The sequence below is a fragment of the Cetorhinus maximus genome, chromosome 13 (genome assembly GCF_964194155.1).
Source record: "Cetorhinus maximus chromosome 13, sCetMax3.hap1.1, whole genome shotgun sequence".
Lineage (NCBI taxonomy): Eukaryota > Metazoa > Chordata > Chondrichthyes > Lamniformes > Cetorhinidae > Cetorhinus > Cetorhinus maximus.
Window position 1 is genome coordinate 94,544,309 of NC_135891.1, and position 24,330 is coordinate 94,568,638.

At 44.5% G+C, this 24,330-nt stretch overlaps 1 protein-coding gene across 1 annotated transcript in view; it reads left to right on the forward strand.

The window, feature by feature from the left end:
- Positions 1-24,330, forward strand: part of slc1a6 (solute carrier family 1 member 6) — a 106,500-nt gene that overhangs the window by 20,093 nt on the left and 62,077 nt on the right. The gene's annotated exons all lie outside the window — the stretch shown is intronic.

Below are 24,330 nucleotides of genomic sequence, written 5' to 3' on the forward strand. Positions count from 1 at the left end.
ACTGTTCTAGAATCTAGAGAATTTTAGAAAAATCATAACCAGTTCTTCCAGTATCACTATAGCTATCTCCTTTAGAACTCTACAAAGTAGGCCATCAGGTCTGGGGGATTTGTCGGCATTTAGTTCCATAAGTTTCTCCAATACTTTTCCTCTGCTGATATTATTTGTCTTACCTTTGCCGTAAGATCAACACTTTAGGCATTGGTGATGGAGAGATGAGGTGGCCCACAGACCTGGTGACAGCATTAGCTATCAGACTACCACTTGGCACTTAACCGTAATTGAATTAGTGTCACCACTAACTGAAATGTCATGACATGCACTTTGTTGAGTTTGCACCCTTTCCCCATGTCAGCACTAACTCATGTCTTTGATCTTCCAGAGATCCTTCAAGGATGACGGAGGAGCTAATTAGGGAACAGGCAGAGGAGTGCTCCGTCAGTGCAGATACAGAGAATTGGCGGGGCCCTCACAGGCTCCAAAATGCAGAGGACATCTGCCATGGGCTCCTCATCTGTCAGAGCCATGGAATAAGCAGCCTCCTTTCAGCTCTGCTGAGGTCCCGGGGGTTGCACCACATAGGAGTAATAGGAAGTGGATGAGAAAGACTTAATAGTTGCACAAGGGGGATTCACTTAGTGTGTACATCAATGTTAATGGCGTTATGTCAATGATTACTTAAATGAATGAAAGACTATTTGAACTCCTCACTCTCCTGGCCTCTACTTTGTTGTATTCCTTGCTCACACTGGACAGTAACCTCCAGGTGAATGGTGTGACCAGTTTTTGAGGAAAGTGTGAGATTGTGATGGTTGATTGGCTGACAGTTGAATGGTTTATGCTTGGTTAAGGACAGAGGAGAAGCACAGGGTTTCTGGTGGCACTGTCTCATGCCCTTACACAGGTTAAGTAAAGCATGCTTGGATGAGACCTTCTCCTCTGGCAGCCAGGTGACCAGCTGGGCCATATCTGGGTCTTCCTCCTCTTCCTCTTCGGATTCCAATCCTTCTGGACCGTCCTCTTACTGCAGCTCCACTCCTCTCTGTAGCTCAATGTTGTGAAGGGCACAGCAGAGCGCAACCATTCCAGAGACCCTTACATACTGAAGGGCACCTCCAGATCTGCTGAGGCACTTTAAGCACATCTTGAACGACCCAGTGGCTTGTTCTATTATTGCCCACGTGGTCATAATATGGCTCCTGTTGTATCTCTGCTCTGGTTCACTGGTAGGGTTTCTTACAGGAGTCTTCAGCCAGGTCTCCAGAGGGTGGCCCTTGTCTCCCAGAAGCCAACCACTGAGGTTGTGTGGAGGAACAAAAAGCTTCTAGAGATATGACTATTGCAGAATGCATGAATCATGGCAACTCCCTGGATATCTATTGCAGATATGCATGATCACCTTCCAGTGGTAACAAACCATCTGGACGTTTAGAAAACAGAATCACTTGTGATTGGCGAAAACTCCTGTTTGAGAGTGCCTTGATTGCCACATGTGTTCAATCAATGTCTCCTTCATCTATGAGAACACAAACACTGCAGTGAAACAGGTGGGCCTCTGTGTTTGACTTGCCTCATCCTTGGCAAAGTGCACAGATATGGTGGCCTTGGAAAACAAGGCATAATGACCTGGGAGAAGCCCTAATAGGCAGCATATTGAGAGATCTACAAGATGTTACCTGGAGCCAAGATGATCGCTGAAAGGAAGTTGAAGAAACTCAGGACTGTAGTGACCTTGGCTGCACCTCACATGGCCCTCTCAGCAGGAAATCTTCCTCCAGGAGACTGCAGATGTCAACAAAGACCAACCGCTAAAGCCTGAGTCTCCTGAGGTGCTGTTGCTCCATCATATTAAGGAAGTTCTAGTGCCTGTCAGCCCTGAGGTGGGGTATCACCTCCTTCAAACTGGACCTCTGTGTACATCCTCTTTGACATGTGAAGCACTGTGTGGCTGCGGAGAAGGCTGTTAGTGTTGTTGCTGCTCTTGGTGCTGCAGTTGTTGGTATTGTTCTGGTACTGCTGGTGTGACTGCTCCTGGTGTTCCTCATCTGAGGTCCAGACTACTGCTGCAAAAGTTGCCACCATCCTACAGGCCAGCAGCAAGCAAGTGAGATGAATGTGATTAAACTCTAAGGTAGTTGAAAGCACTTCCAAAAAGTGGGAAATTAATTCAAACTCTTGGAACAAATCCTGCAAGCACAAGTTTTTCACTGAGGTTGGTCACAAGCTTTGCAATTTCACTTTTTAAAGGTTTCCCAGCAGGTCAGTTTCTTTGAACAATCAATCCCCACTGTGTTGTCACCTTGTTGGCTCTGGTGGGTTCCACACAGCTCGGGAAACCCATGGGCTGACTGTTAAAGCCAGAATGCTGAGTTAAATCCACATTTAACTGCATCTTTGAACATTTTAATTATTTACCCGACAGCTCCACAGGGGTTTCCCACCTCTCGCTTCCAAACCTGTCTGGGGTAAACCCAGAAGTGGGCAGGATCATGTAGGCTGCCACATTTTAGGGCTTTGATCCCCATGCCACACCCACCTCCCTTTGGCTGTTAAAATTCTGCCCATTATACTTTGGGCAGGGTCACTTCCACTGTGTTAGAATTAGGTGTCAGCCTTGGGTCAGTCAGTAGCACTCTTATCTTTCAGTTGGAAGGTTATGGGTTCAAGCCCCACTCAGTGACTTGAGCACTTAATTCAGGCTGGTACTTCACTGCAGCACATTCTGAGTGCTGCAGTGTCAGATGTGCTGTTTTTCAGATGTGGTGTTAAACGGAGGCTCAATCTGCACTCTCAGATGGGCTTAAAAGATCCCATGGCATGATTCAAAGAATCCTGGTCAATATGGCAAGAAGGCCAAAAAAATGACGTAACCAAGTTTCAATCGTCCGCTCCACTTGCCAATGGCGGGCCATGTTTCCCCCATCAGACATCGGGACGTCATTGTAATATATCAGCATATGATTATAAGGCCAGTCTGCCAGAATCGCTCCCCCCGCCCCCATGCTGGATCATCTACCCACAAATCATGACAGCATGTTTCACAGCAGCATATAAAAGGTGTGCATTTGGCGGGCTGCACTTTGAGGGGAACTCTGAGGTGAGTACACAGTAATATTGTGGAGCGCTCACCCAGGCCGCCTGTTGGGCTACAAGGTTGAGGCGCGTTGGTGGGCGGAGGAAAGGGCTGCCCTGCAGTTGAGGCGATTGGGTGCTGGTTGGGGGCAAGGGCTGCCCTGAAGTTGAAGGTAGCGCAAAAGCACATGCAGGGTTGGGGGGATGGTGGGCGAGGAAGTGGCCATGCTTTAGGGAAACCTTGTATAAAGTGACCATTCTTCTGCAGCTGAGACAGTTCAGGTGCAGCCACACTGATATGATTGGAGTCGGGCCTCTAACTTATCTGCCCACTCAAGCAACGCAGAGGCATGAAAGTGCCACCAAGTGCCCCAGAGCTTTTCACCCCTCGGGCACAAACTGCAAAGTAATAAACATTTTAGTGGACTGCAGAACAGTTGGACGACTGGACACATTGTACAATCTCCTTACTAAAGCTGGCCATGGAGCAGTCACTGGTGGTTTTGCTCACAGCCCCTTGCAATATCATCATCCCAGTTTGGACCAGTCTCCCCATGGTTCAAGCTAATAGCGCAGCCTTGCAGTGTGGGTTAGGAGAATGCCTGTGGCTGAGCTGAGAGCACAGCATGCAGTCCAGTGGGCAAAACTGCTGCCAATCAATCAGGTAGAGTGGGGCGGAGGTGGGCAGGGTTTCAGGCAGCCATGCAGCGCACTAATCTCTGGCCATCAAAGTGGTGGCCAGCCCTCTCCGGGATGCATCAAGGGGCCTTCAGGCTTAACCAAGAGAGATTCTTAGTACACCCATGAAATCCATGCATCTCTCTCTTTCATCCTGCAGGAGGAGCACATCAGGATCATGGATCCTGGTGACCTAGCTGTATGCCTCGTGGCTTACAGAGAGCAGAGACGATGGAGAAGAGAGCGACGGAGGCGCCTGGCTGCACAGAGGAAGGAGCAGCACCCTCAGGAAAAAGGGGCAGCTGGGGATCCGACACACGCCACCGAAGAGCCACAGCGAGCCTTTGCTCGTCGGCACCTAGGTAGACCCAGGGTCTATAGACGCTGCCTTTCATTCCTGCAGATGACTGAGAACCAGTGTCACTGACGACTATGCATGTCTAAGGAGCTGCTGCAGGATTTGGCGCCACGGGGATATGGAGGGGATCCACTGGCAGTGGCTGTGAAAGTGACAGCGGTGCTCAATTTCTACACCAGTGGTTCTTTTCAGGGCCCCACAAGTGACCTCTGAGGGATATCACAAGCATCCACCTAAAATACATCCACAAATGAGTTCACGGATGCCATCTTCGTGAGGGCACACAACTTTGTGCATTTTGCCCAGGACAGCCAGGATGCAGAGCGATTGGATTTGCCCAGATCTCGGGTTTCCCACAAGTGCAGCATGCCATCGACTACACTCATGCAGCGCTCAGATCTCCGTCGCAACACACGGTCAACTATGTCAACCGCAAGGGATTGTATTCGCTGGATGTGCAGCTGGTGTGCGACCACCACAAACGCATCCTGCAGGTGTGTGCAAGGTTTCCAGGGACTGTGCATGACTCCTACATTCTCAGTCGCTCATAGATCTCTGAAGTCTTCCAGGGTCCACAGAAGCTGCAGGGATGGCTCCTCGGAGACAAGGGTTACCCGCAGAGGACGTGACTGATGACACCCTTGCGGCGACCTCAGACTGCAGCAGAGCGAAGGTATAACGAGACTCATGCTGCAACTCGCAACTTGGTGGAACAGACCATCGGGATGCTGAAAATGAGGTTCCAGTGCCTGGACCGGTCTGGTGGAGCCCTACAATATAGTCCACAGAGGGTGTCAGGCATCGTCATCGCCTGCTGCACCTTTACAACCCGGCGCTGCAACAGGGAGAGGAGCTGGCTGAGGAGGAGGTGGAGGAGCTGGAGGCCTCCTCTAATGAGGAGGATGCCAACGGGGATGAGGGTGAGGAGGTTCCCGAAGGCAACGATGATGGAGATGAGGCCCTCACACAGGCCAGATAAGGCAGGCACGCTCAGTAGGCCCTCATAGCTGCTAGATTTGTGGAGGATGATGATGACGTGCAGTGAGGAGACACCATAGATCCTCACATTGCATCTATGAGCGTTTATCTCCAGTCTGGCTGGCTTACAGCAACGCATGTACCCTCTGCGAAAATGCTCCTGTCATGGAGATGCAGTGGAGGCCCTAATAGTTACTCGAAAATGATGACGACATGAAGTGAGGACACTCTATAGATCTTCACATAGCATTTAAAAATTTCTGACTCCTTCTGGCTAAGGGCAGCTCACTTGCACTCTGTGATCAGGGTCATATCATAGAGATGCAGCCATGAAACCTTAGAAGCATCTGATCCTTTGTCCACCTTCAGCACCTGACCCCTTCAGGAGCACAGTGTCACTGGTCATAGATGCTGAAGAGATGGGAGCTAGCCCCACCTTGAAGGAGCTGAGAGCAGAGAGAATGATGGAACTCTGTGACGCCTGCCCACAACATTCTGGCAGCAATGACAGGCACTGTCGAGGTACAGTCATCAGTAATGTGTCTAGGGAGTGTGAGACTGGACCATCACTTTGGTCTCAGGCTGCACAAGACACAGGAAAGAGGTACTAGACTGAGACACCTGCCTTTATCTTGTGCAGAAAGGTTTCACATCTGAGTAACATGAACACTGCTTATCAGAACAAGGAGCTATAGGCTGGGAGACATTCTTGGGCGTTTCTTGACAATAGTGAATATTATGTACAAGTGATTAACACCTGTGCCCAGGCTGTGCAACTACATCTTCTTAACCTTCCTAATGCTGCCACTACGTCTTGGTGCTTCTCGGACATCCACAGCAGAGGCGCAGGCAGCTGCTGACTTCTACCTCACTGGCAGGCATCCTCTGGAGGGCTGACCTGGAAGGCCCCGCCTTGCTTTCAGGATCCTGATGTGTGGCAATGGCACCCTCCTTGGCCTGTGGAGCTGGAGTTACTGATGCTGTTGCTGATGAAGAGGGGATTCGGATGGGCCAGACACTTCCAGAGACATCTGGCTGGATGCCCCAGGGGGGTACACCTGATGATCCTCCTCCCAATGGGTGCCCCTGGTTGACTACTTGAGGGGAAGGGGCAGCTGGAGTGAGTTCGAGATGCCCCACACCTGTCTCGCGTACATACGGTTGGAGGCCAACTTTAGCATTAGCGATGGAGTTGAGCCCGCGCAGCAGTGCAGGAGCAACATCCTGGATCAAGGTCTCCATGGCAGCTGCCATCCTATCAGTGTTGACCTCAGTCTATCACCTCAGTCTGAAGGCAGATGGACTGCTCCATCGTACCTTGCAATCTGAGGAATTTAGCAGACATCCCTTCCTGATGTTTCCCAGCTTGCATTTGCAGCTCCAGCAACTGAGATATGACGGAATCCATAGGCTCCTCATCTGGCTTGGACTAAATTTCTGACATCCAGCAGTCCTCCTAGTGCCAGACACCTGGGAAGTCCTTACCGCCACCTGCTGTGGATCAGACAGTGCGATGTGCTCACCAGATTGTGACCCCGAGGCTACTCTCGAACTAGGTCCCACCGAGTTGTGTGTCTCTGCACTGGTGGAGGGTGTGGGTGAGCACTGTGATGGGAGAGTGCCTCCAGATTCCTCTTCAGGGGTTTCTTCAGAGGTTTCTTTGGGGCTTGATTGGAGGTCCTGGGTTGTGGACTCCGTCAGCTGTTTCCCAGATGTGCCTGCGGAAGCAAGGGGAGATAATTAGTGCATGGCAGTGGCCTGTGAAACAGGACACATCACTCACAGCGTGATGGATGTTGCACTGCTGGACCCTCACTTGGTAGAGCACCACCGACCTCACCGTCAGCACAGGACCGGTCCAGATCGTCGCCACCCAGCTGGATGGCTCTGTTTTCAAAGTCCGTGAGGACCTTGATTTCAGGCATCCCTTCACCGGTCTGTGACCTCCTCTCTCTTGTTGTGTGCCAGCTTGTCCTGCATGAATAGAGATGGAGAAAATGTAAGCAGGATGCCTGCCAGGCCAGATGATAAGTATGCCTGGCATGTGTGGGTGGTGAGTGGTCCCATGGACAGGACGAGGACAATGAAGGTGAGAAAGTGAATGGTGACGTCCCTTGAACCGGCAGTGAGTGAGGGCCCTGTGGGATGGGTTTGTGAGTGTGTGAGTTGAGGGTGATGAGAAGAGTGACTTACCCTGGCGGAATGGAGGAGATCATTCATCCTCTTGTGGCGCTGGGTGGCTATCCACTTTGGAAGGGCGATAGCGCTGACCACTGCTGCTACCACCTCCCAATCCTGGTTGATCACACCACTGCCTATCCTGTGGCCAGAGAGGAGGTAGAGGACATCACAGTGGGCCTCCGCAGCATCCAAAAGGCATTCCAGTGATACGTCACTTAATCTGGGGGCTGCAGTATTTTTGCCTTTCATGGACATCTTCCCTGCAATATTTCTGGGCTGGAATCATTGAGATGTGTGCGTGTGGCTGGACTTTAAATATGGCACCCGGTGTGATGAAGTGGCGAGGTGTTGATGTGCCAGGCGAATGAGAGCCCGCCCGTCATGGAAACAGCGCAATTCCCGGGAATGCATAATTAACACGGTGGGTTTGGGACGATACTGCGTGAAAAGCCGCCATTGCGACTGGCAGGTAAAACATCGTTTTAACCCCCTGCTACCGGACTTTGTGCAAATCTGGGACAACTCCGCCCAATATCTCATCACTGTGGAACATTGCTGTGCCGAAATTGACTGCCATGTTCCCTACATTCCAACATTGACTACATCTCAAAAATATTTCATTGACCGTAACACACTTTGGAATGTCCTGAGGTTGTAAAAGATGCTTTATAAATGTTGTTTGTGGGACAGTGATGTGCGCAAATTGGCTGCCATGTTTCCTGTAGTACAACATTGACTATGCTTCAAAAATTCTTAACTGGTTGTAAGGTGCTTTAGGACATCTTGCGATCATGAAACATGCTATCTAAATGCAAGTTCTTTCTTACGTTTGCCGAACCACTCATCTACTTTTCCTGAAATTCTTAGGCTGCTATTTCTTATTAATGGTGTGGTCATTAAGTTATTAGCTGAAAATATTCAAAATTGTATTTTAATGAATGTTAACAGTGATGAAAAAATTGAATTTTCTTAACTTTGGAGGAGTTAGTTAATATGCGGCTTAGATTTGTTACTCTGTAAGAAAGACTGGTCTTTGTTTGAAAAAATGTTGTCCCTTTTCTGTCTCTGAATAATTAGGTACTGATTACCGTGTAATTAAATTCTGCTTTTATGTAATAAGTAGGTCATTAGGGTTGACTTTGTTCTGAAAATTTGTACTAGTTATGATTGATTCTACTGGAGTATACATTGTATGTTTTAAGACAAATTTTAATATCTAGCAAAACTCCAAACATCCCTGTTCTTCAATTTTCATACCAAAATTGCCTAAGGCTCAAACGTCACCGTGAATGGAAGGTCAGAATAAGATAGAAATCCATTTTCTTTTCGTTAGAGTCCTGACTGTCACTGGGTTGTTTTCCCACTCATCCGTCCAAGGAAAGCTGCTTGCTTTTGGTTTTCTGCTAAAAGAAAGGTGGGAGAGATAGTGACTTTCAAGTATGAAGTACACTTAAAGACAAGAGTGAAAGACAAGGGTGAGGTTTGTATCATGGTGAGAGCAGTGAAATGTGTGGAGAACCATACATACGTATGTTCGAACAGGATAATGGATAAATACTCCTGTACTGGGGAAAGTGGGAGCTGTACAGTTGGGATGGTCTTCATCTGAACCGTGCTGGGATGTGTTCTGGCAAGTTGTATAACTAGGGCATTAGGGAGGGCTTTAGACTAAATAATAGGGGCAAGGGATCAAGTTTGGGAATTTGTGAGACAAGGCAAGACAGCAAGATAGGAATGAGTGAATTGATGATCAGAGTGTGGCAGGGAGGGACAGAGTGTACAAACCTAAGAGTGCACCATCAGATAAGGCTAGAGATTACAAAAATAGTGAAAAGAAAGAACTAAAGGCTCCGTATCTGAATGCACATTGCATTTGTAATAAAACATTTAAATTGACAGCGCAAATAGAAATAAATATGTATGATCTGATATCCATTACAGAGACATGGCTGCAGGATGACAAAGACTAGGACCTGAATATTCAAGGGTACATGTCACTTAGGAAGGACACGAAGCTAGGAAAAGATACAGGGATAGCTCTGTTAATTAAGGATGACATCTGTACAATAGAGAGAGATGACCATGGCTCTGGAGATCAAGATGTTGAATCAGGTTGGGCAGAGATGAGAAATAGCAAAGGCAAGAAGTCACTTGTGGGAGTGGTTTATATGCCCCCTAACAGTAACCATACTGTAGGATGGGGCATACAGGAAGAAATACTGGGGGCTTGTGAGAAAGGTGCGGCAATAGTCATGGCTGATTTTCATCTACATATAGATTGGACAAATCAGATTGGCAAAGGTAGCCTGGAAGATGAGTCCATAATGTTTTCCAGACAGTTCCTTAGAGAAGCATGTTCTAACATCAACTGGAGAGCAGGGTTTACTAGATCTGGTAATGTGCAATGAGACAGGATTAATTAATGACCTCATGGTAAAGGTGCCCAAAGTGATCATATGATTGAATTTCATATTCAGTTTGAGGGAGAGAGGAGTGGATCTAAGACTAGTGTTTTAAACTTAAATAAGGGCCATAATGAGGGCATGAAAGCAGAGTTGGTTAAAGAGAACTGGGAAATTGGGTTAAGGGACAGGTCTGTAGAGATGCAGGGGAAGCTATTTAAGGAGATATTTCAGAATACTCAGAAGAGATACATTCCACTGAGAAAGGAAGACTCTGAGGGAAAGACACACCATCCATGGCTAACTAAAGAAGTTAAAGATAAAGCATATAATTCCACAAAGATGAGTGGCAGGTCAGAAGATTGGACAGAATGTGAAGAACAGCAAAGAATGACTAAAAGGTTAAGAAGGAGGGAGAAATTAGAGCCCACGAGAAATCTTCCTAGAGATATAAAACAGATATTAAGAGTTTCTACAGGTATTTAAAAAGCAAAAGAGTAAGTAATGTGAGTGCTGGTCCTCTAGACAGAGAGTCCGGGGAAGTAATAATGGAAAATAAGAAAATGGCGGATGAATTGAACAGATATTTTGTAGAGGATACAAATAATATTCCAGAAATAATTGTGAATCAGGAGGTGAAAGGGAGGGAGGATCTTCAAACACTTACAATCACCAGGGAAAGAGTACTAAGAAAATTTAGAACTAAAAGCTAGCTAGTCCCCAGGTGCTGATGGACTTCATCCTAGAGTCTGAATAGAAGTGACTGCTGAGATAATGGGTACATTGGCTTTATTTTTCCAAAATTTTCCAGATTCTGGAAAGATTCCATCAGATTGGAAAATAGCGAATGTGACTCCTCTATTCGAGAAAGAAGGGGACAGAGCGTAGGAAACTACAGGCCATTTAGCTTATTAAGGAGGTTATAGTGGGGTATTTAGAAAATCTCAATGCAATCAGACAGAGTCAACATGGTTTTGTGAAAGGGAAGTCATGTTTGACTAATTTATTGGAGTTCTTTGAGGAAGTAACAAACAACGTGGATAAAGGGGAATTTGTGAATGTGCTGTCCTTAGATTTCCAGAAGGCATTGATAAGGTGCCATGTCAGAGGTTACTATGCAAAATGAGAGCTCATGGTGTAAGGGATGACATATTAGGATAGAGGATTGGTTAGTTAACAAGAAACAGAGGGCAAAATTTTTACCTCGGCGGGCAGGCACACGCCTGACCCGCTCGAGCGTAAAATGACGCACGTTGACCTCGGGCAAGCGTCCCAACATCAACGCGCAGTCGCACGATATTTTGGTTGGCAGGCTGTGCGAGAATCGGCAGCACACTTGCCGACTTTTTAGGAAACCTCATCCACAGACGGTATGAGGTTTCCTAAAGCAAATAAAAATAAAATAAAAATTTTTATATTTAATTATTAACATGTCCCTGCTCATGTGACAGTCACATGAGGAGACACGTTTTATAACCTTTTCATTTCTTCATTATTTTTAAAAATACTCTTCATCTCCCTGAGGTAGCTCTGTGCCTTAGGAAGATTCTCAAGCGCACACTCGCACGCATGAGCGAAATTCGCGCTCGCCCGCCTCGCCCTGCCCGCACAGGCAGCGCTGCCGCTCGCGTTTCACACTGGGCGGACATTAATTGGCCCACCAGCGTGAAATCGCCTTCCAACCTCGGTCGCAGGTGGCGGTCGTCTTCTGCTCAGAGAGTAGGCATAAATAGACCATTTTCGGGTTGGCAAGACGTGATGAGTGGAGTGGCACAGGGATCAGTGCTCCGGCCTCAACCATTTACAATTTATATCAATGACTTGGATGGCGGCACCGAATATATGGTTGCAAAATTTACTGATGACACAAGAATAGGTAGGGAAATAACTTGTCAACAGAACATAAGGAGCCTGCAAAGGAACATAGATAGGTTAAGTGAGTGAGCAAAAATCTGGCAAATGGAGTATAGTGTGGGAAAATGTGAACTTGTCCACTTGGCAGGAAGAATAAAAACAATCAGTATATTATTTAAATGGAGAGAGATTGTAGAACTCTGTGGTACAGAGGGATCTGGGTGTCCTGGTACATGAATCACAAAAAGTTAGTATGAAGTACAAGAAGTGATTAGGAAGGCAAATGGAATGTTGTAGTTTCTTGCAAGAAGAATGGAATATAAAAGTAGGAATGTTTTGCTACAGCCACACAGGGCTTAGGTGAGACCACATCTGGAGTACTGTGTACAGTTTTGGTCTTCTTATATGAGAAAAGACATAAAAGTGTTAGACGTAGTTGAGAAAAGATTCACTTGACTGACACCTGGATTGGGGACAAAACAAAAACAGAATTATCTGGAAAAACTCAGCAGAACTGGTAGCATCGGCGGAGAAGAAAAGAGTTGACGTTTTGAGTCCTCATGACCCTTCAGCAGAACTGGATTGGGGAGGTGGACAGGGTGCAATTATATTAGGAGCAAAAGTTGGACAGGCTGGGCCTGTATCCATTGGAGTTTAGAAGAATGAGAGGGGATCTTATTGAAATATATAAGATCCTGGGGGGGTCTTGACAGGGTGGATGCTGAAAGAATATTTCCCCTCATGGGATAGACTAGAACCATGGGACACAGTTTAAAAATAAGGGGTTAAGACAGAGATGAGAAGATTTTTCTCTCTCAGAGAATTGTGAGTCTTTGGAACTCTCTTCCCCAGAGCGCAGTAGAGGAAGGGTCATTGAATATTTTTAAGGCAGAGGTAGATAGATTCTTGACTAACAAGGGAATCAAAGGGTATCAAGGGTAGGCGGAATGTGGAGTTGAGGCCACAAAAAAAGGAGGGAGGGAGAAAACAGTGAATTACAGACCAGTTCCCCTAACATCAGTAGTAATGAAAATGCTAGAGTCTGTTATAAAGGATGTGATGACAGGACAATTAGAAAATATCAATGGGATTAGACAAAGTCAACATGGATTTATGAAAAGGAAACCATGTTTGACAAACCTACTGGAGTTTTTTGAGGACGTAACTAGCAGAATAGATAAGTGCGAACCAGTGGATGTGGTGTATTTGGATTTTCAGAAAGTTTTTGATAAAGTCCCGCATAAGAGGTTAGTATGTAAAATTAAAGCACATGGGATTGGGGGTAATATATTGGCATGGATTGAGAATAGGTTAGCAGACAAGAAACAGAGTGGGAATAATTGGGTGTTTTTTGGAGTGGCAGGTGGTAACTAGAGGGGTACCGCAGGGGTCAATGCTTAGGCCCCAGCTATCTACAATATATATCAACAATTTGGATGAAGGAACCAAATGTAATGTTTCCAAATTTGCTGATGACGCAAAACTTGGTGGAATGTGAGCGATGAGGAAGGTGTTAAGAGGTTTCAAGGCGACTTAGACAGGTTGAGTGAATGGGCAAATGCATGGCAGATGCAGTATAATGTGGATAAGTGTGAAGTTATCCAATTGGGTAGGAAAACAAATTGGCAGAGTATTGTTTAAATGGTGACAGATTGGGAAATGTTGGTGTACAAAGGGACCTGGGTGTCCTTGTACAACAATCACTGAAAGCAAGCATGCAGGTGCAGCAAGCAGTTAAGAAGGCAAATGGTATGTTGGCCTTCAGTGCGGGAGGATTTGAGTACTGGAGCAAAGATGTCTTACTGCAACAGTACAGGGCCTTGGTGAGACCACACCTGGAGTAGTCTGTGCAGTTTTGGTCTCCTTACCTAAGAAAGTATATACTTGCCACAGAGGGAGTGCAGCAAAGGTTCACCAGACTGATTCCTCGGATGGCAGGTTTGTCGTATGGGGATAGATTGGCCAAATAGACCCTTTAGAAGAATGAGAGGAGATCTTATTGAAACATAAAATTCTGACAGGGATGGACAGACTAGGTGCAGGGATGATATTTCCTCTGGCTTGGGGAACAAGGGGTCACAGTCTCAGGATACAGGGTAGACCATTTAGGACTGAGATGAGGAGAAATTTCTTCACTCCGAGGGTGGTGAACCTGTGGTATTCTCTACCACAGATGGCTGTGGAGGCCAAGTCACTGAATATATTTAAGAAGGAAATAGATAGATTTCTGAACTCTAAGGGTGTCAAGGGATATAGCGAGAGTGCGGGAGTACGGTGTTGAGATAGAGGATCAGCCATGATCATATTGAATGGTGGAGCAGGCTCGAAGAGCTGAATGACCCCCTCCTGCTCCTCTTTTCTATGTTTCTATGCTTCATTCGGATCAGCCATGATCTTACTGAATGGCAGAGCAAATTCGAGGGGTCAAATGGCTTATTCCTGCTCCTAATTTGTATGTTCTTGTGCATTAATTATCATTCAGCTACTAAACTTAAGCAGCAAATTGCTCAATACATCAAGTAATTTACAGTTCAGGCAGAGTTTCCACAGCATTGTTACTCCAAGATAAGAAAGGAAAGAAAGAGTAGAAAGAAGATGACATGAAAAAAGTCAAACCAGGAAACAAGAGGGTAGTTCACCAGTACTTAGGCTAACAAACTCTTCCGGTTTGTTATGTGAGAAACAGTGTCAAACGACCATAACATCTAGAGCATGCAACCCATTAGGGTTGCTCCATCCAAAGTTACCCTACAACTGTTTGTTCTATTACCTCCTACAACACCTTCTTTAAGAAACACTAATTTATATTCCCTGATATCACGGAGCTGGTTTCTAAGGAAAATGAAAGTCAGTAGAGATAATGTGAACCATAGTCCTCTGTAAAATCATTGTATCAGAATGGTACATGGTGAAACCGGGGTAGGGGGAGTTGTTGGGAGACAGTGAGCATAGGAGGAGACAGATATTAGAGGTGGGAAACTAAATGAAAGGGGATAGACAGTTATATATATGACCGAGGCTTTCAGTCCAGAACAGCCTATTGTTTTCCAGGTACAACATTGGAAGGCGTCAAGAAGCATACAGATAGACAATTGAGAGATTGGATGGGTGGTCATTGTGGTGGTTGTTCATGTGGGAGCTAATGATTTTGGTAGACCTGAGAAAAGTGTTGTGCAAATACATGGGGAGCTGGAAAGAAAACAAAACCTCAAGACTTGTGAAATAACTGTCTATGCCTTGTGTAAACTTAGTCATTCCAATGACATAGGCAACTGAAGGTGTTGTTCGAAGAGGTATAGGTGAAGAGGTATAGGTTTTGAGTTTATTGGATACTTTATAATTTCTCTTCCCTTCCTGTACTTTTCTCTATTCTGGGGTTGAACTTGTCTCATACAGTCAGGCAGAGAAGGGTAAACACTACCCATAAAAAAATTACAGCAAATACGATTTCTCACTTTAAAGAATTTTGCACCTCAGCTCTGCAATTGCTCAACCAAGTTATTTATAGGCAGTGAAATTTTCATATTTATGACTAGAATTAATAGAGGAAAATAATTAAGAATGTGTATTAACTTTTTAATGTAATTTAAATTGGTATATCTCTTTCAGGCAGGTTCTTCCTGCTTCTGTCTATCTTGTCCTGAGAAATGTGCATCTTGCAGTAAATATTGCCTGCTCGGACATTTAGAAAGCCTTTGTCACAGCTTTGTTACAGGGTAAAAACTTTCACCTCTGGTGGTCATCAGCTGAAATGGATTGGGAATTGGCTGAATGCCTGGACACCAGTTACCAGTAGTGCTTGAGGGATCCATGCTAGGACCCTTGTTCTTTACTGCCTTCCATTCATGACCTGGATGTAGTTACTGGAGGAATGAACAAGAACATTGTGTACAGTACCAAGCTTCGTGCATGTTTTAGGACTGGAGAGGATGGTAACCAGTGCAAGTAGATCTCTCCATGTCTGGCAAATGATGCTTAACCTAGGGAAATATAGTGCTATATATATGGGCATATCTAATGCTAAACATAAAGAGATCTACAGGGAATATAATTGAAGCCAGTGTTGAAAGAAAGATTTGGGTGTTATGGTGCATCACTTTCTAAAGATTCATGACCAACATTGTGAAGCTATAGCTAAAACAAACAGAGATCCTGTTTAATTCGCAGACAATTCACTACAAAACAAACATGTTGTTCTTATACAAGACCTTGCTTAGGGCTCATTTAAAATCTGTGTCTAGACTTCATCTATTGGCATGGTGTGTGATCATGCGGCTTTTGAAAGGATGTGGGGGGGTGGTCACAAGATTGATTTCCTAGCTTAAAACACTTTCGCTACCCAGATAGGCTCAAAAAGCAAGGTCTGTAAGCTTCAGAAAAACAAACTTGGGGTGATTTGATTGAGTTTTATAAAATAATGAAGGGTATTTGATTGTGCATACATGGACCAATTATTTCAACTGAATAGGTTAAGGATGACCAGGGTCACATTTACAAATTATATGAGGGCAAAACTGAGTTATCTGGTTCTTCTTTTCCAGAGAATTGTGGCTCTGTGGAATAGGTTGCAGGCTCATGTGGTGAACGTTGGTTGTATTCCTTCAAGAGAGAGCTGAACCTCTTCCTGACTGAGGAAGACATCACCTCATACAAGAGTCAGGTGCATTGTAAAATAAATCAGGATCAATATGTTCTCCTGGATTAGTTTTAATTACTTAAAAGAGTCAGAGAGGAATTTGATAGTTTTTCTTCCCATGATTGCCCTGGGTTGTTAATCTGCTTTTTGTTGTGTGGCACTACCATCGTGCTAAATGGGATAAATTGCGAACAGAACTGGCAACTCAAAAGTGGGTATCCATGAGGTGCTGCGGGCCATCAGCGGTAGCAGGATTGTACTCAATCACAACCTGTAAACTCATGGCCCGGCATATCCACCACTCTACCATTACTATCAAGGCAGGGATCAACTCTGGGTTCAAATGAAGAGTTCAGCACCAGGCATACCTAAAAATAAGATGTCAACCTGGTGAAGCTAGAACACAGGACTCCTTGCATTCCAAACAGTGGAAGCAGCATGCAGTAGACAGAACCATAACAAACTGATCATATGTAAACTCTGCAGTTGTGAATGATGGTGGACAATTAAACAACTCACTGGAAGAGGCAGTTCCATGAATATCCCCATCCTTAATAATGGGGGATCCCAGAATATCAGTGCAAATATCAGTGAAGCATTTGCAACCATCTTCCGCCAGAAGTGCCAAGTGGATGATCCATCTCAGCCCCTTCTGAGGTCCCCAGCATCATAGATGCCAGTCTTCATCCAATTCGATTATCTCCTTGTGATATCAAGAAACAGTTGAACACACTGGGTACTGCAAAGGTTATGGACCCTGACAACATTCCAGCAATAGTACTGAAGACTTGTGCTCCAGAACTAGCCATGCCCATAGCCAAGCTGTTCCAGTACAGCTACAACACTGGCATCAATCTGGCAATGTAGAAAATTGCCCAGGTATGTCCTGTCTATAAAAGGCAGGACAAATCCAACCTGGCCAATTACTGCCCCATCAGTCTACTCTCAATCTTCAGCAAATGAAGGAAGGGATTGTTGTCAGTGCTATGAAGCGGCACTTACTCAGCAATACCAGTTCACTGATGCTACATTTGGGTTCCACCAGGGCCACTCAGCTCCTGATCTCATCTCATAGCCATGATCCAAACATGGACAAAAGAGGTGAACTCCACAGGTGGGATGAGAGTGACTGCCTTTGACACCAAAGAAGCATTTTGCCTCGTGTAGCTTCAAGGAGCCCCAGCTAAACTGGAGTCAATGGGAATCGGGGGAAAACGCTCCACTGACTGGAGTCATACCTAGCACAAAGAAAATTGTTGTGGTTGTTGTAGGTCAATCATCTCAATCCTAGGACATTGCTGAAGGAGTTCCTCAGGGTAGTGTCCTAGGTCCAACTATCTTCAGTTGCTTCACCAATGACCTTCCCTCCATCATAAGGTCAGAAGTGGGGGTTCGCTGATGTTTGCACAATGTTCAGCACCATTCACAACTCCTCAGATACTGAAGCAGCCCATGCCCATATGCAGCAAGGCCTGGACAACTTTCAGACTGGGCTGATAAGTTGAAAGTAATATTCATGCCACATATGTGCCAGGCAATGACCATCTCCAACAAGAGAGAATCTAACCATCTTTCCTTGACATTCAATGGCATTACCATCACTGAACCCCCCACTATCAACATCCTGGGGATCACCATTGACCAGAAACTGAACTGGACTAGCCAAATAAATACTGTGGCTACAAGAGCAGTTCAGAGGCTGGGAATCCTGCAGTGAATAACTCATCTCCTGACTCCCGGAAGCCTGACCACCATCTTCAAGGCACCTGTGAGGAGTGTGATGGAATACTGTCCATTTGTCTGGATGAGTACAGCTCCAACAACACTCAAGAAGCTTGGCACCATCCAGGACAAAGCAGCCCGCTTGATTAGCACCCCATCCACCACGTTAAACATTCACTTCCTTCACCACCGACGCACAGTGGCAGCAGTGTGTATCACCTACAAGATGTACAGAAGCAATTCACCAAGGGTCCTTCAACAGCACCTTCCAAACGTGAGACCTCTACCAACTGGAAGGACAAGGACAACAGAAGCATGGGCATACCACCACCTGCAAGTTCTCTTCCAAGTCACACACCATCCTGACTTGGAACTATACCACCATTCCTTTACAGTTGTTGCGGCAAAATCCTGGAATTCCCTTCCCAACAGCATTGTGGGTGCCTACAACCACATAGCATGCAGCGGTTCAAGAAGGCTGCTCATCACCACCTTCTCAAGGGCAATTGGGGATTGTCCTAGCCAGTGATGCCCACACCCATGAAAAAATAATAACAAAAAAATTCATGTAAAGGGTGGTAAAAGTGTGGAACTCTCTCTCTCTCAAAATGCAATAAATGCCAGCTCAATTAATAACTTTAGGTCTGAGAGCAATAGGTTTTTGCTAGCCAAGGGTATTAAGGAATAAGGAGTCAAGGTGGTGAATGGAGTTAGGTTACAGATCAGCCATGATCTCATTGAATGGCAGAACAGACTCAAGAGGTCGAATGACCTACTCCTGTTCTTATCACCCAGACATTCTAATTAGTGCTCTAAGTGGCTTTAAAAATGTTGCATCTCTGGGATTTAACCATTACACTATAATTCAAATATAATTTGAATCTGCAACAAGCATGGGGCAGGCAATGAGGCAGGCCCTGATTTCACCTCTGCCCAGGCAGGAATTGAACCCAAACTAGTGGTGTTATATTGAAATACACATAAGATGACTAACCAGCTCCTCTCAGTGGCAAAGAAAACTAACAAAGAGGACTGAAGGGTTGCAAATGTTATCTCTTCAAGACTGCAAAAGAGATAAAGTAAGAAATTATAAGCCAGTTATGTTTAATTGAATTATTAGTAAACAACTACATTTTATGACACAGAATTAAGCAGGTAGAGAAGTTAATGAGCTAATTAGTGTCACTCAGTATTGATTCTAGAAGGCAGCCCAGAATTGACCAGCCTTAGGGAATTCTTTGAAGAAACAACACAGAAGTTAAATGCAACAAAATACGGTTGATGTGATTTATATAGGTTTTCAAAAAATCAACTTTCAAGGTACCATAAAAGAAAATTGTGGCAATGATAATTATACAGAGAATTAAAGGGAATGTGATCACAAGGATACCAAGATGGTTGGAGAGATGGAAGTAAAGGATGGAGTTTGTATGTATGTTTTATCCACACATAGAATCTTGTCAGAACACACATACTCTGGCATGTAAATCCCGCAGGGGATTTGAAAGTAATTACCAGAGCCAAATGCAGCAAAGGCATATTCTAGCAACCAGCTTACACAGTAAAGGTGTCAAAAAACTGGAAAGAATGTTTTTTTCGTGTTAATGAGAATGAATCATAAACTATTTGACTCTATCTAAATAGTATGTAGCATATGACAAGGAGGTGTATGCCACAGTCATTTTTTTGTTCAAGTGCCAAAAAGAATATGAAAAACAACTATCACCTTGTTTCAAAGAGGAGGCCACAGAATTTATATAGTAAAAATAGGTTTAGTTGCTCTCTGTGGCAAGTATTAACAAACTGAACATATGTGAATTTTGGATTACATTTGGATTTGGCAGGAACTTAATTGCTAAAGAAATTGCCTTCATCTTGAGCAATTACTGGCCATTCTTGCATTTTGTATATTTACATAACACTGCATAGCTGCATGTTTTTGCAAAGGGGAACAAGGAAACAGTTTGGTCAGATTGGAATGCAGCCAGAGCCTTTATCAATGCAAGACCGGACATTCTACATGACAATGTAAGACAGTGTTGTGTTCCCATTTTGGTCCTTGTATTGAAGAAGTAATCTATTATTATTGTCTACATTTCCATATATTGGGAGCCTCCTCCTAACGAAAGCAGACATCGATGACGAAATTCATATCACCTCCAATGTGCCAGCTCAGCCTTCATCCAACTGAGGAAAAGAGTATTTGAGGACCAGGATCTCAAACCAAAGACCAAGATCATGATTTGTTGGGCAGTAGTGAGCCCCATGCTCCTATATTCTTTGGAGACTTGGACAATATACAGCAGGAACATCAATGTATTGGAGAAGTACCACCAGCCGTGCCTTCACAAGATCCTCCAATTCCGGTGGCAAGAATGGCTGTCAAACAGCAGTGTCCTCTCCCAAGCCAACATGCCCAGTATCGAGGCACCAATCACTCAAAACCAGCTCCGCTGTGCAGGACATGTTTGGATAACTGATCCAAGACCCCCAAAGCGACAGTTCTACTTGGAGCTTGATCATGACAGGAGACTCCCAGGGGGACACAGAAATGCTTTAGGGATGTCCTCAAAGTACCACTGAAGTCAAACATTGCCGTGAACAATGAGAGTCCCTGGCTTGTGACCGACCAAAATGGGGAAGGTTCATTCAGAAAGGTACCAAACAAATCATCAGGAACATGCAGGGTGAATTTGAGATGTTGGAGAGAGTACAAAACCTCCTAAAAACTCATCCACCTAACCTTCTAAGCACCACCTGCCTCACGTGTGGCAGAGTCTTTGGGTGAGGTCCCCCAATTTGTTGGACTTGTTACGACCAGTTCTCGGGTGAGGTCCCCCAATTTGTTATGATCCCAGATGAGGTACCCCAAGTTGTTAACTTCCCGAATGGGACCCCAATTTGTTACGCTCCCAGGTGAGGAGAAATGAGTTGGCTCCTCTTCTTTATTCATCCCCCTCGGTTGATCACAACAAAGTTAATTTAAAGGGATCCCTTCCCTCTTGGATACCTTTTCCCAGCCCAAATGTATTTATGTTTTAGAAGGAGCCAATTTAACCAGGCTTTCTTGAGTCAAAGAAAATGTAAGTTTATTAGTTACTAAAACCTGAGAAAAAAAAATAAAAATGCAACATACATACACACAGATCAGAAATGAGAAGTTGAGTCCAAAAATAAAAGTTAACAAAGATAAACGAATCAGTCTTTGGCTTGTCTGTGAGGCCTAGATGGTGAATTGTTACGGCTGTTAAGTTGGGTGATTCTGGTAGAGCTGATTTTGGCAGTTTAGCAGTTGGTTTGGAGACACTTGGTTCTGCAAGTTAGCTGAAGAAACTGTCCTATTTCCTTTTCTGATTGTGGCTTTGCTGACTTGCCTCCAGCAACAGAGAGAGAGGAGAGAGCTTTTGACTACAAGCTGCAAATGGGTGCCTTCTTCTTCTGCTGTGACTCTCACTAGCACACCAGAACTACAACACCAGAACTACAACACACAGATCAGGTCTGCAGCTAGCTTTTTTATCAATTTCCTTGTGTATTCCTGGAAGGGAAAAAACAAACATGTCTTTCGTCCAGAGTCTGTTTTCTTTCAACTCAGATCATTTCCACATTCTGAGATATAGCTCATCAGGAGATGGTTTCTGCTGAGATGTGGTAATCTCCATTGTCTTCACAGCCACAGGAGATTAAAGTTCAGTCTTTTGCATTTCATCTCTTCCTTTCAAGTGTCTCGGTCTGAAGTAGGCCTTGGCACCTTTTTAGGTGCGACATTCCATGTTCTCTCTGGACTAGTCAGTCAAGCATAACTTACAGAGGAATTTTCCAGAAAGTGGTTACTTTACATTCTCAGCCAGCTTTTGCTTGTATGTGTTTTTTTTTAAAATACATGCCTTCCTTCAAAGTGCAATATGCCCATAAGTAATTAAAGGCTGTAATCCACTGTCGTGACAGACTTAGCAGCCATCTCGGAACCCATCAAACCAGATTGGAACCAAGTCATCTTCAATCCCAAGGGGCTGCATTAGGAGGGAAGGATTAACATTGTGTATCAAGCTAAATTGGAAGCTATTACCACCAATGCACCAGATTTTAATATTGGCTCACAGATAAGACTGAACTCATATCCCAATCTTTGTGTGTAAACAATCAAAGCATCACCATAGGGAATGAACCAGGGATTTAAATTGTTGTTCCCTTTACTGTTGGTAATCTTACAATGTGTCCTGATAAGTGCAAGATGAAAAGCTTAGACAGCATCTCTCTCTTTTCAGCAGTGTGTGTGTATATATATAAATATAATATATATATATCTTATAATAATTAGTAGTATTTTACTCAAGAAACACACTCGCAACCCAAAGACTGCAATGCAGCATAACTTACATCAAAAATTCATATAGTATAAGTAATCAAGTTAAAAACATGGAAAAGTGACAATTTTTTCATAACAAATATAGACAAACAAATTCAGCAGATAACAGGAAAAGTGGTGGACAGGACATTTAAAAAGGAATAATGAGTTTAAAATATATTAAATTACAAACCAATACACCATTCCAACACTACAGGAGCTGAAGTACATACAGATTTCATCATTTAGGTACTTCATTGAGGATCCGAACCCTGTAAGGAATAGGGCTACATCAGTACCTTTCCGTCCTACATATTAGGTTGATGACTTAAGTCAAACTACTGAGTTGCCTTGATTGTTTTGGGCATGGAAGTGGTCAAGTGATTATTTTTGGTGATAACAGAGGTATGTCTAACTCAATTTTTATTTTAAATGGGTTAATACCTCTGTTAAAATAGCAGACACTGGAATATCACCCATGTGTTCAGCATTCATTCAATGTTATCACCAACAGTAATCTGCAGCCTCATATGTCAAGTGTAAGTAATATATTTAACAAAGAAATGTTAAGATATGTGTTGAAAGCACTTTCTTCCATTATAAATGTTAAATACTTGCAAAATCTAATTTTCAGATCATACGTTAAAAAGATTAAACTATTATTGTCCAACATAAGGACCGTTCAGATTTAAAAACAATTCATACTTGACAGTATTAGTGTGTGAACTTTCATGCTTCTTTTCCATCAAATGTTCAGTTTAGCATCGTGTACGCAGTGCCCTGATCTAAAGATCCTAGTTTGGGCACCGGCATTTGGTTTTGAATTTGTGCATTTGCTTCGGTTACCTATCGTTTTCAGTTAAGCATTGATGATTAAATATAAACTACAGTGTACGTATTTTGATTCAATCATTTCACCAGTCGTTTTGCCATGGTAATAAACTCGATCCATACTTTTTACAATATCAACAGGCCTCTTATTCTGTGCAAATCATGACTGAAATCCAAACTGCATGTTTTTACTTCTAAGAGGGAGCTGCATAAAACTAGTTTAGCCCAATGCCCTCACTGTAAACATCTCAGTTCATTCCTTTAGGCAGATAAATAGGTTAGTTCAGGGAAATAAGAAAGTTTGGAAAAAAATATTACGGATTGTTTGTTTATTTTAGAGAATGAAACCAAAACTTACAAATGTAGAAGATGTAATACTGATGAGGGACCTCACATTGGAACAGCACATGCTTCCTACTTGGGCACCCTGCCATGTGTCGTTTTCATAAGTGACAGGAAGGCACAAGTTACAGGTACAGGTTCATTACAAGCCCACTGACTCCCACAGCTACCTCAACTACAGCTCCTCACACCCTGCTTCCAATAAGGACTCTATCCCATTCTCTCAGTTCCTTCACCTCCATTGCATCTGTTCCGATGATGCCGCTTTCCAAAACAGCGCTTCTGACATGTCTTCCTTCTTCCTTAACCGAGGTTTCCCACCCACTGTGGTTGACAGGGCCCTCAACCGTGTCCGACCCATCTCCCGCACCTCTGCCCTCACACCTTCCTCTCCCTCCCAGAACCATGATAGGGTCCCCCTTGTCCTCACTTTTCACCCAACCAGCCTCCACATTCAAAGCGTCATCCTCCGCCATTTCCGCCAACTCCAGCATGATGCCACCGCCAAACACATCTTCCCTTCAACCCCCACCCCTTCAACATTCCATAGGGACCATTCCCTCCGGGATACCCTTGTCCACTCCTCCATCACCCCCAGCACCTCATTCCCCTCCCATAGCACCTTCCCATGCAATCGCAGAAGGTGCAACACCTGCCCATTCATCTCCTCACTCTTTACCATCCAAGGGTCCAAAAACTCCTTTCAGGTAAAGCAGCGCTTCACTTGCACCTCCTTCAATTTAGTCTACTGCATTCGCCGCTCCCAATGCAGTCTTCTCTACATTGGAGACCAAACACAGACTGGGTGACCACTTTGTGGAACACCTTCAGTCTATCCGCAAACATGACCCAGACCTTCCTGTTGCTTGCCATTTCAACACCACCCTGCCTCTCATGCCCACATGTCCATCCTTGGCCTGCTGCAATG